The sequence below is a fragment of the Dermacentor andersoni genome, chromosome 11 (genome assembly GCF_023375885.2).
Source record: "Dermacentor andersoni chromosome 11, qqDerAnde1_hic_scaffold, whole genome shotgun sequence".
In the NCBI taxonomy this organism is placed as follows: Eukaryota; Metazoa; Arthropoda; class Arachnida; order Ixodida; family Ixodidae; genus Dermacentor; species Dermacentor andersoni.
This window is the reverse complement of record NC_092824.1, coordinates 87860396-87871561: the sequence shown is the minus strand read 5'-3', so window position 1 is coordinate 87871561 and position 11166 is coordinate 87860396. Positions and strand designations below refer to the sequence as shown.

The following is an 11166-nucleotide window of genomic DNA, read 5'->3' as shown; positions in this document are numbered from 1 at the left end:
TCGCGAGTATTGTTCCCATAGAAGTGATATACTGCTTGCCGATGACGTAATGCCTAACCAAACTCTAATAAAACCTGGTTCAATTACAGCGGAAAATTTCGGCGATGCGGAAGATTCAGTTGCAAGGACAGCGATGTAGAAAATAACAAAAAAGCTTAGCTCTCCTCCTACGCGCACTGAGTTTCAGTGAAAGAAAGTTACTATGTTGTGTTTAAAGGATTTTTTTTTAGTGTGCGTATCTTAACGTGGCACGACGTCAACGACAACAACTAAATAAAAGAAAATCGCCGAAGAATGCGACTTGTGTGAGCCCTCAACGTGGAGTGAAGCATTCTAGTAAAATGGACTATAGTCGACACACACGATACAGTGTGGTATTCTAGTTTGTTCTGTAACCGCTGTAAACTGACACATCCTGCAATAAAAAAAATGCCGGATCTTCCTCTGACTGTTTTTTATGACGTTTTTCTTTCGAGTGCCTGCAGGTTTAAGCGGTTTAAGTGTTTTTTAAGCGACACCTTGAACACAGGGACGAAATGCGATGCGGCAAGCGTTAAGTAAGAAGGCAGCACAGTCATGAGATATATTTGGAATTCCTGAGAAGCAATTTACAAAGCCCTTTATCATGGTCTAGCTTTCCCAAGGTCCATCAGTTACCGTTGTAACCGCTCTGCTCGGCAGCTGCGTGTGTGTGTGTGTGTGGGGGGGGGCATGGCCAGTGTGTGCTGCGAGTGTCCTCGTGCATGTTCATCACGCTTGTTGTTTTCACGTTCAACGTGCTCTGCTGTAAACTGAAACCTCCTCTAACTTCCTGCAATTCGCGCGGAGCGGTATTGCAAGCAATGGGTAGGAGGCATAGTGAAATAAAAAGAAAGCGTTGGTCTGTGCGTCGCATATTTATTGATGTTACGAACACATCATTGGAGGACAACAGTCAGGATATGGGCTCTCTGCTGCCAGAGGTGTCAAGCAGTCTGGGTATCCTCCTTTGCGGCATCTGTCCCGAAAAAAAAAAGTAAGATACATAGAATAACCAGCGCAACTCCGTAGCCAGAACAGTGACGCTTAACGCAACCAAAAAGCTCGTCGGATATCTTTTAGGCTTAGTCAATTATGTGTGGCCGCATTAGACCTATTGCGTTAGCTATTAGGACACCTGCGTTTTAGGTTATGCACTGTGTTTTGGTATAGTTAACCCCCTCCCCGCTCGCCCCTACCCACCTTTCCTTGTCCATGCCATTACAGAACGACCCCGAAATTCAGTACCACGCGTCAAGTGGCACCACCTGCCGGCCGTTTAACGCGTGCAATCACGTAACTTACTGATTGTCAAATGCTTGCAAAACTTAGGTTTGCAAGTGTATAGCTGGTGTCTTTTCGGAATGCATGCTTATGAATGCGTAGGCAAATGGCTGTATCCACCTTTCCACTCAGTATACAAAATATTAATATAACAGTATAAGGGTGACATTTTGTTCATCCGGAACATAGCGAGGACGGGGACCGGAAGAGCTCGCACGAGGCAACGAGTGTGCTATATCGGAGATCGTGGCAACATCTGAAATTTTTCACCTCGCACTCGCGCATTACGTTGCAACAGCTACTATCCCGTACCACATGTGACTGTCACATGACTATGCGGGAACCACGACACACAACTTCTTGTCACGAAATAGAGAAATAATTGCCTGAGCTTGTGCTCGTATGTCTCTCACAGTGTCATGTATCTCTCGCATTAGTGTTTCAATAGCAGCGACCATAACACGCGCTTGATTGTTGCAACTTAGGTTACTTACTCCTTCGTTGTCAAGTTTCCCTTGTTGCAACTGTACTGAACACAAGGAATCGCCATATTCGTTGTCTGTCCACTTGAGAGAACAGTCGTGTTGTCCGGTAGCTTGCAGTAGTCTAGACGGTAAGAGAAGATCAGTGTTACGTCAGCCTTTGCAATCGCACGTATGCACGGCGTTTCTACGAAGACATTAAACTAATATTTAAAAATAGCTCTCTTGAAATAAGAGGAGGGTGCCTACTAAGACATGCCATCTGTGTTGGTGGCCATGATGTCACGGGTGATACACGATTATTAGTCGCAAATTAACAAAAATTCATCAATTAAGTTTAAAGCTCACAGTTTCAGCGGCTCATCGTAATTGGAAAATTGAAGCCAGCTCGCTGTACAAGCCACATTTGCGTTTAGAGAAAAAAAATGCAATTACCCGCGGAATTGTAGCATGACGAAATTCATGTGTGAGAGCACGCGCAACCGAAACTGGAAAGCTGCAGGAAGCGCAAAGCCGCGCCCCTCGAGGCGACGTTCTGCTTACGTCACCGAGCTGCGACGACGAGGATCACGCAGCCCATCGCGCCGCCCACCAAGAGCGCCCCCTGTGCTCGCAGTGAGAGAGGAACGCAGCGAGACAACTCTTGTCCTCGTAAATTGTTTCGTTCCTGTTTATTCTTCGCGCCGAACACTCGCTACTTGAGAGTGGCTCTGGCCAGGTAAGCGGGAGGCTGAATGCTCGTCTGGAGCTCGATGGAAGAGTGCGCATTGTCATTATTAACAGGTACTCTTAATGACATGTTCATTGTGTCTTCGTGTTCATGTAGCATTTGTATTTGTTGCACTTAGAGAGCGGCATTCAAGTGCCCAACATTTGTGTGAATATCTTAGTTTTGTGAACATTTACACTGTGTGAACTCCGGTGTTGCGTGTGAACACTTTGGTTTTGTGAGTATTTATCGTATGTGAACTCTTCTGTTGCGCGAGCGTTTAGTTATACTACAGTACTCAGACTTAGCATGTGAATGTTCGTTCATTTATTTATTTCAGAATACTGCAGGCCATTGCATGGCCCAAGCATGTGTTTATTTGTCCAATTTGGTGATTGTTGACAACTTTCCGACGATAGCTATCACATAAGAGAAGAAGAGTAGCCAGCGCCACACATAGGCACCAACCTCCCCTTAAGTATATTTAATTTTTTAAAAATGTGGTGGAAAGTGAGACTAGCACCTCCTCCCCTCCCCCCCCCCCCCCACACACATACATATTCACAGAGTACACTAGAAATTACTTCTAAGACATCCTGACGAGGTGGGTGGTTCGTGGAGCACCACTGATGCGAGTTCAGGGAGCAGTGGCGGATTCACTGAAAGCGGCAGAGGAGAAGGTGATGTGGAGATTACGTCAACTCCTCAGTTTTTACGCGGGCGATTCAAATTGAGCATTGGCAGAGGGACATTCAATGACAATTTGCTGCGCCACAATCTCGCTATTCGCGCACAAAAAACGGTGATGAACTTCTAGGCAGATAATCTGTTGAACAAGCTCAGCTTATTATTTTCCTTTAGTGTCCCTTAAGTTAAGTCTGCTGATGTTTTTAAATCTTATCTTTCATAAAGCTGTTACCTTTTCTTGCTAAAGCAACAATGTCATCCGGTTTGTACGTTCTCATGTGTCCCACATGACGGCGTTCAGTCAAAAAAGCTGAATAAAGCCGCTTTGGTTTCCCCACCAACCGCTAACTGCGTTCTTTTTTTTTTTTTGGCAATTGGCTACAGATCGGCTGATTGAGTTAGCGAATCCGGCCTTCACAAACAGCGCATCCTAGGGAATATCGCAGCGATGTACAGGCTACTTTCATTTTTGATTGTGGTAACGTCATTGCACGGCATAACATCCGGCTGCTTCATATCCTACTTGTACCTGAGGAGGTGAAGGAGTGTTGCTGTAGCTGGAGGTGGGCTTAGCCTCACAGAGGCTGCCGGCAACTGCTTAGATCTCCCGAACGCCACGCATCAAACGCGGTAACACAAGTAATCTCGTAAGTAATCTAAGGGCATCTGGTAACACGAGGGAAAATTAGTGGCGAGGTCAGATTCAAACCGGGCCCGAACAGACTGTGCGCCATCCGCCCCACACCATCACATTACATTTCTAGTAGAGCACGGGTGTTCCTCCTCCTCCTCAAGTTCCTCTGCAACATGAGCTGGAGTGTGAATGGCAAACGCATGTGTCCTATTGCCTCGGCTTTCGAGTCAAGTTCAGCATTAATACTATTTGAGAAATCACGTGCGTGCTATTAACACGTGTTTATTATTTTTCTTTTGTAGAATAGAATATATTCCAGCGTGTGCGCTGATATACAGTTGGCTTTCTGCTTTTTACAGCAGTTGAGACAGAATCTCGAGCACCAAGGGAAAATACATGAGAATATCACCCCGGAAGAAAAGTCGGGGTGTGTGAAGGAAACGGTAAGCTTCGCGATGGGAACCAAGCTCTTAACGTCTCGTATCCAGCCAAATTTTTCAGGCGGTGAAACGACGGATTCCTCAATAGACGTGCTGCGTATCTCAAAGCTAGAAACTCTGTGCCGTGGTAGCTCCCGGGGTCTTTACATAGCAGACGCGCACGCTGCCTATAGCTGTTTCACAAGAACCGTAAGTTGCGCCAACAGACTGTATCTTAAGGCGCAAAGAAAAGTGGTTGTTACCGCTTTCTTACTTGAACAAAAAAGTCCGAACAGGAAAGTCTTCACAAGGTATGCGCAGAACATATTGCAACTTCTTCGGTCTTGTTTAAACCTTCAACTGCAATGAAAAACCAAAATCAGACAAGAAAAAGAAAAGACAACACTGAGAGGAAGAGAGAGTGAGAGGAACAGAGAGTGAGAGCGGGAAGGCAGCAAATCGACGCCACATAATCTAGATGATGCCTGGCAAACTCGTGTGATATTGTAGAACCATTATGCGCACTTGAGCGAATCAGAGTTGTAGAAAAAAAGCCATGGCATTCAACGCGCTCCTTGTTGCATATAGTCACGGAGCATTATCTAAGGAAACCTCCGTCCCCCGATTTCTCTGAAACTGTTGGGAAGATTCTAGGTGGCGCTCTTGACTGTCCCTCACAGAATTCCCCATTTGCACTCTCCCCGCGCGTTACAACGCCCGAATCACACCTGTTGCGTCGAATCCTGAATATTTATTTCTAGTTCTCTTGCCAGGCTATTGCATATCACCTCTGTCTTCTTCATATTAATGTTCAACGATACGTTTTGTGTGCTATGATCCTCAGTCATTTGTTGCAATCAGCGTTCCTGAACAGAACCGCGCCATTTACAAACCGCAGGTTGCTTAGATATTCGCCGTTGGCCCTCACACTTAATCCTTCCCAGCCTAACAGCTTGAATACTTTTAAACATGCAGTGAATAGCATGGGAGAGATGGTATCACTTTGCCGGACGCCTTTCCTGATTGTTCGAGTCTTACAGGTGATTTAATAAACATTCGTGAGTGTGTAACGCCTGATAGCCAGAAAAAAAAGAAATAAACTGCACAATTAGCTACACATTTCGTTCAGTCCGGGCACTTTCGTTCCAAAAACCTACTAAAAGCGTTCACTAACGTTCACAAATATTTGCTGCCAAGATTTTCTTCAAAATTCTGGCAAATAGCTTGGGGCTGCAGCTACCCACATATGCACACGGTCTGAAGAAATGCACACAGGACTCTTTTATTTTTTTGACAACAGCGTCAACATACCTAGCCTGCGAGACGAGACGACTTTGTGAGGCCACATCAGTATAAATTATATTAGTGTTTCGGAAGTTTCATAAGTGTGTTCCACGTATATATATATATATATATATATATATATATATATATATATATATATATATATATATATATATATATATAGCGCATAAGACAACAAACAATGGCACCAAGGACGACAACATAGCGGAAATTGTATTTTCTAAATGAATTCAAGAAGTGATAAATAATGAAAATTAAAGTGGATATTATATATATATATATATATATATATATATATATATATATATATATATATATATATATATATATATACAGAGAGAGAGAGAGAGAGAGAGATGAAACCTCCTAAGTTCCTTTCTTCAATATCAGACTTTACTATCAGCAAGTGTGGATTGATGTCATGACGTGCGATTCACTTCAAACGTTACCATAAACACACATATATCGGAAACGGCAATATTGAATTCTTTATATTTCGGCTGTAATATTCCGAGATTGTCGAAACTTTACAGCCTTTACCGCAGTACTGCCGAGCATTTCTGGATTTCGCCAACCAATTGGGAGTAATGACTTATTCCGCAGAAGCAATTTCTCGGGATATTGGGATAATAAGAAGAGTACATCATGAAATACTGGTTTGTTCAACAGAATGTAAAGGCTATGCAAAGTTTTTTAGGTGCAAGAACGAATCTGGAAAACAGACATAAAATTAAGCACTTAAGATAAAAGCCTTAAATAATTCTAAGTGACATATTTTACTGCTGCTTTATTTTACACGGTGATTTTATTTACCATAGTGTAGCGTTTCAAATGTTTGGTCACCTTATATACGTGATGATGACATTGGCTAAAATCGTTGTTGAACTTTGTCGAATTTCATTTTCGTGATTCTAATTGCATTGAAAGGTGGCTGACGTTACACCAGGCCCTATAAGACACCTGGGTTACCTATGGGACAAAAGCTAATTTGCCTCGGTAAACGTTCGAACCGGGACAAACGTGCTTTAGCAAACATCAGACTACGTCGGTGGTGATAATGAGCAACAGGAACGTATAGTCGGCCACTAAAATGTACGAGACATTCATTCCACAGAAAACGCGAATTAGCGCTGTTAAAGCGTGACAATTTAATAGATCATGCATTATGTAGGTCACAAAATCTAGCACAGATGAAAATTTTGAACTTGAGGCTATGTATTCAGGCTTGGCGGGAATTTCCGATTTTCGCAAATTTCGTGCCCCGTAACCTCGTTTGGCCCACTATATCCCTAGGTAGGAGCACCGAAGTTACATTCAGGGCTACAGTTTCAGCCGAATTAGTGCCACATTACGTGTCTATGTTTTCGTGGGGGTGTCTATGTTTTCGTTCAGGTAAGCTCTGATCAACTGCTAACGTAAATAGTTCGCGTTCTTCGCACATTTAAACACATTTGAACAGAAGCTGGCTCATTTGCAATGAAAAAGCAAGCAAAAAAATAAAAGAAAGCCAGGGCAGGCGAAAAAAGAACAAAAATGAACAATATTATACAAACATGGCACGCAATATCATTGATGAAATTGTGGATATGTGGTGTTTCCATAAAAATATGATTTAGAACCGTCAGCAATGAATATTTGAACATTTGTATCCCGTAGTTTGTTCGGCATTAGGTGACTTACCAGGCTTCCAAATAACGTACGTTACAAGGGGTGGTGTGTTTCTGCGATCGGGCTAGGTTAGTTAATGCGCCACGCTTTTTCAATATTTAAAGGCTACGCAATGTTTTTAGTTAAGAACGAGTCTATAAAACAGACAAAATTAAGCAGTTGAGATAAAAACCTTAAATAATTCTTTTAAGTGACGCCATATTTTACGGTTTAAGTATTAACTGCAGCTTATTTTTTTACCCTGAGATTTAATTTACCATAGTGCAGTGCTTCAAATGTTTGGTCACCCTATATACGGGACGATGAAACGGGGTCAAATCTTTGTTGAAATTTGTGGAGTTTCGTTTTCGCTGGCTGGTCGCCGTGCTTGCGCCACGAAGGCGTCGTTGACAATACTGCAACGCAAAAAAAAAAAAAAAAAATGCAGCTACGCGAAGAGGCTTTGACTGCAGGAGCTGCAACTTTCGTCCAGTCTTACGTCTTTCTTAATGCGGTTCGAGCGAATTGCGCGAAAAAGGAAGCGTGGCATTCTGCGATAGTCTGTGCACTGGCGTAGCAATGCAGCGCCGACGTCTAGCACGGCCGAAGTAACCTCGCGAGCGCTACGCTGTATTCGCTCACACGATCGAGTCAAGTCGAGTCGAGTCGAGTGAAGACGAGTCAGCTTGTCTCAGCCAGCACTGCCCTTCATATCATCAGTGGGTCAAGAAACGTTACAGCTGTCGCCTATACACGGCTTTGGGCTACTGATGCGCAGCTCGCGACGGCGCTGTAGGTTATGAGCGTGAAAAACGGATGACAAGCCGTGTGCGTGCTGTACACATCCCGTTTTAGCGTTTTAGTTAAAATAAGCGTGCAAACTTAATGGTATGTGTAGTATGTAGCAGATCCTGTGCGACCCACAAACTTCATACGCCCGTCTATCCCGTCTATCCCTCTCGATGGCGGCGGAAACAGGACGAGCACACGGGGTTGTAGGCATTATGCAAAATGTGTATAGTTCCCGAATATCAAGCCTATTCTGGCACCTAAAAAAAATGACTTTTATAGTGCCACACGCGCTATTGGGCATCCACTCTGTCTAAAACAGACATCACTCCTACACAAGCCATTCTCGTATCCGCATTAAGGATAGTAGTCTCCTTAGCATCGTAATCAGTTTACAATACTGGACCCGCCGCGGTTGCTCAGTGGCTACGGTTTTAGGCTGCTGAGCACGAGGTCGCGGGATCGAATCCCGGCCACGGCGGCCGCATTTCGATGGGGGCGAAAACACCCGTGTACTTAGATTTAGGTGCACGTTAAAGAACCCCAGGCGGTCGAAATTTCCGGAGTCCTCCACTACGGCGTGCCTCATAATCAGAAAGTGGCTTTGGTACGTAAAACCCCATATTTTTTTTTATATCACAATAAAAGACTAATATAAAAATCATGAGCCAATCCACTCTGTCAAGGTCGATGACCAGTGAAGCCGTTTAGCACACTGCACAGAGGTGACACGGAATCTTGAACAAAGATACGAACACATTTATTGTCCAGATCGGTGGTCATCGCGACGATAGGTACGCACACGCATTCTCGTATCACCTCTGTTATTAAATTCGTAAGCACTTCTATGCCTACCCAACGAGGAGCTTGTCGGTAACGTAATACAATGAATGACTCATGCCCTTTAGGCAATTGCTCATTCCCGCTTGGCATCGATTTCTATTTGTGTGCCCCGTTATGCGACCGTACAAAGCGCTTTCTTTCGCTACGCCCGCTGTGGCTGTTAGGCACGGGAAGAAGCTTTTGGAACGCGTTGTCATACAATATTGTGTACCGTGGCTGCAACGGGACAAAAGCGATTGTTTTGCCTTGCTTAGCGTCGGCTAATGTATCTTCGGGAATTCGCTGCTCGCGTTTGTGACACGTCCCACAACCGTAAACAAGATAAGAAAAGGAAAAGAAAAAGAAAAAAAAAAGAAGAGAAAATATCTACCCTAGAGTCTACTGATCTTGAAAATGGTGTCTACCTGTATTAATCTACTGAAAATGCATATCCGAGGGATGAGACGTATAAGCTTTTGCATAGAATGAAGCGATTTTGCATCAAATTTAGGAGGCGAGTTTTTGCACGCGCAGATTTGTTGGCGGACACGAAAAATCCACGGAACCTTAACCATAAACACCTTAGTTGTAAAAAAAGAAGAAAAATAAAGAAAAAGAAACAACGCATCAGATCTTACGTGAAGAACCTGCAATCTCTTCATTATGACTGCAAGTCACGTAAAAAAAGAGCACTTCATGGTCAAATGGGGCACGCTGATAGCAAAAATTATGTCTCGCTCCTCCATTGTTTACTTTCTGATATTTATGGCACCTAAAAATAAGATTATTCGACAGTAATGGTATGCCAGCAACTTAGTATAATACATAACATTTCTTTTTACTCAGTGACATTTTGAAAATGCAGAATCTTTTAACGTAACTTGCAGTTGTGTTTTTGTGAGCGTCGCCTAAAATAATGAGAATGAATAAATGTTAGTAAGGTAAGTAAAAAATGTATATTCAACTAGTGATATTAGGTTGTGCAGAATTTCAAGCATCCTTGCTGACGCCATGCTTGGTAGTTTTACTGGCAGTTCTGGGGCTCGCTTTTTCATTTTCTCCTAGCTTAATCTCTCAATTACGTTGTTCTGCGTAGTGGCAATCTCACTTAGACCGCCACTAGCCAGGTATCCAATGCTTCCATCAATTCTCACGCTTCTATCGTTCCACATCTATGCCGGCTCAATACAGCAACTAGAAGATGCTACCATGCTGCGATGCGACAGGTACCACGCAGGACTCAACAGGCTATTTTGGAGAATAACAAGTCTTAGCTAACGTGCCACTTCTTTCGTACAAATCTTCTCAACATGCTTCGCAAGCTAGGCAACGCGTCTCACCTGAGAGAGAACGAAGATTGTACCAGCACAGGATCAGTCCAGCGTTCTGTTGTGAAGCTGAAGCAGCAGTTTTAGAAAACCGTAAGAGGCAACGTCGATCGTCCAGCGCCAATGTCGGTCTTAACGTTACCGTTGCGCGAAGGGCGTCGGTTTGCTATGAACGCTCACTTTTTTCCTTACTGCGTAACGGTCTTTGTCGATTGTTCTGCGCGTCGACTGATCGATTCTACTCCAGAAGATGCGGGCGCTACCAGCGAACCGTCGCTGCTCTTGCAAACAATGAGCAGTGTTTTCAGAAAGCACATACTTTCCCTGCGGGAAGTCGAAGTGAAAACAAAAGAGGCTTGTTCGTAACGCAAGAAAAGACAAACAAACATGGGCTTCTCAGCTCAATAAATTTAAAAAAAAAGTACTTTGCCTGATGGTCGACTGCGTTGAATGTACATTATTTTCACCTGTGAAGGCGTCGTTACATAGATGGGCGTAAAAATATATACATTTCTCTGCTCTGGCTTCAATAGTCACGATAGACTGGTTAGTTGCGGAAGCTGAGCTGAAAAATAATGAAAAAAATGCGAACGAAGTCCGGTAAGCTCTATATGCTGTGTGTTGATGCGAACGCATCAAATGGCTCATTAAGTGAAAAAGGCGGTGTCTGTCGCCTGTAGCGGGGAAACGGCATATAAATTCCCATTCGCCTCACGTGCGCGCCTCGAGCTGGCGGAAGGATACACCTACTACTTAGCTGGCGCGCCAGGTGTTGCGTGAGGGGAGAGAGGAGGTGACGTGCCATTGCCGCGACGCCACGTCACCGTCGCTTTCAGAATCCTGTGTTATTCGCGCGATCCTCGTCCGCGCAAGTTCTCGCCTGCATTCTAACTTCCGCCTCGGCAATCGCTCTAAATAAATTATTGTATAAGAAAAACAGGATAAATTCGAAAGGAAAGAAACACTGCCGGTAGTGAGTTTCGAGCCTACGACCCCACGGTCAGATGCCCAGTGTCTTAATTCATTTCATTTATTAATACTG

General features: G+C 43.8%; 1 long non-coding RNA gene across 1 annotated transcript; it reads right to left on the bottom strand.

Moving 5' to 3' along the window:
• Positions 1-877: 877 nt before the first annotated feature.
• Positions 878-10379, bottom strand: LOC126517418 (uncharacterized). The gene is made up of 4 exons (XR_007596192.3): positions 10137-10379; positions 4508-4593; positions 1797-1908; positions 878-997 (listed from the first exon to the last, which is right to left on the bottom strand). It is a non-coding gene; the product is annotated as an uncharacterized lncRNA (long non-coding RNA).
• Positions 10380-11166: the final 787 nt, after the last annotated feature.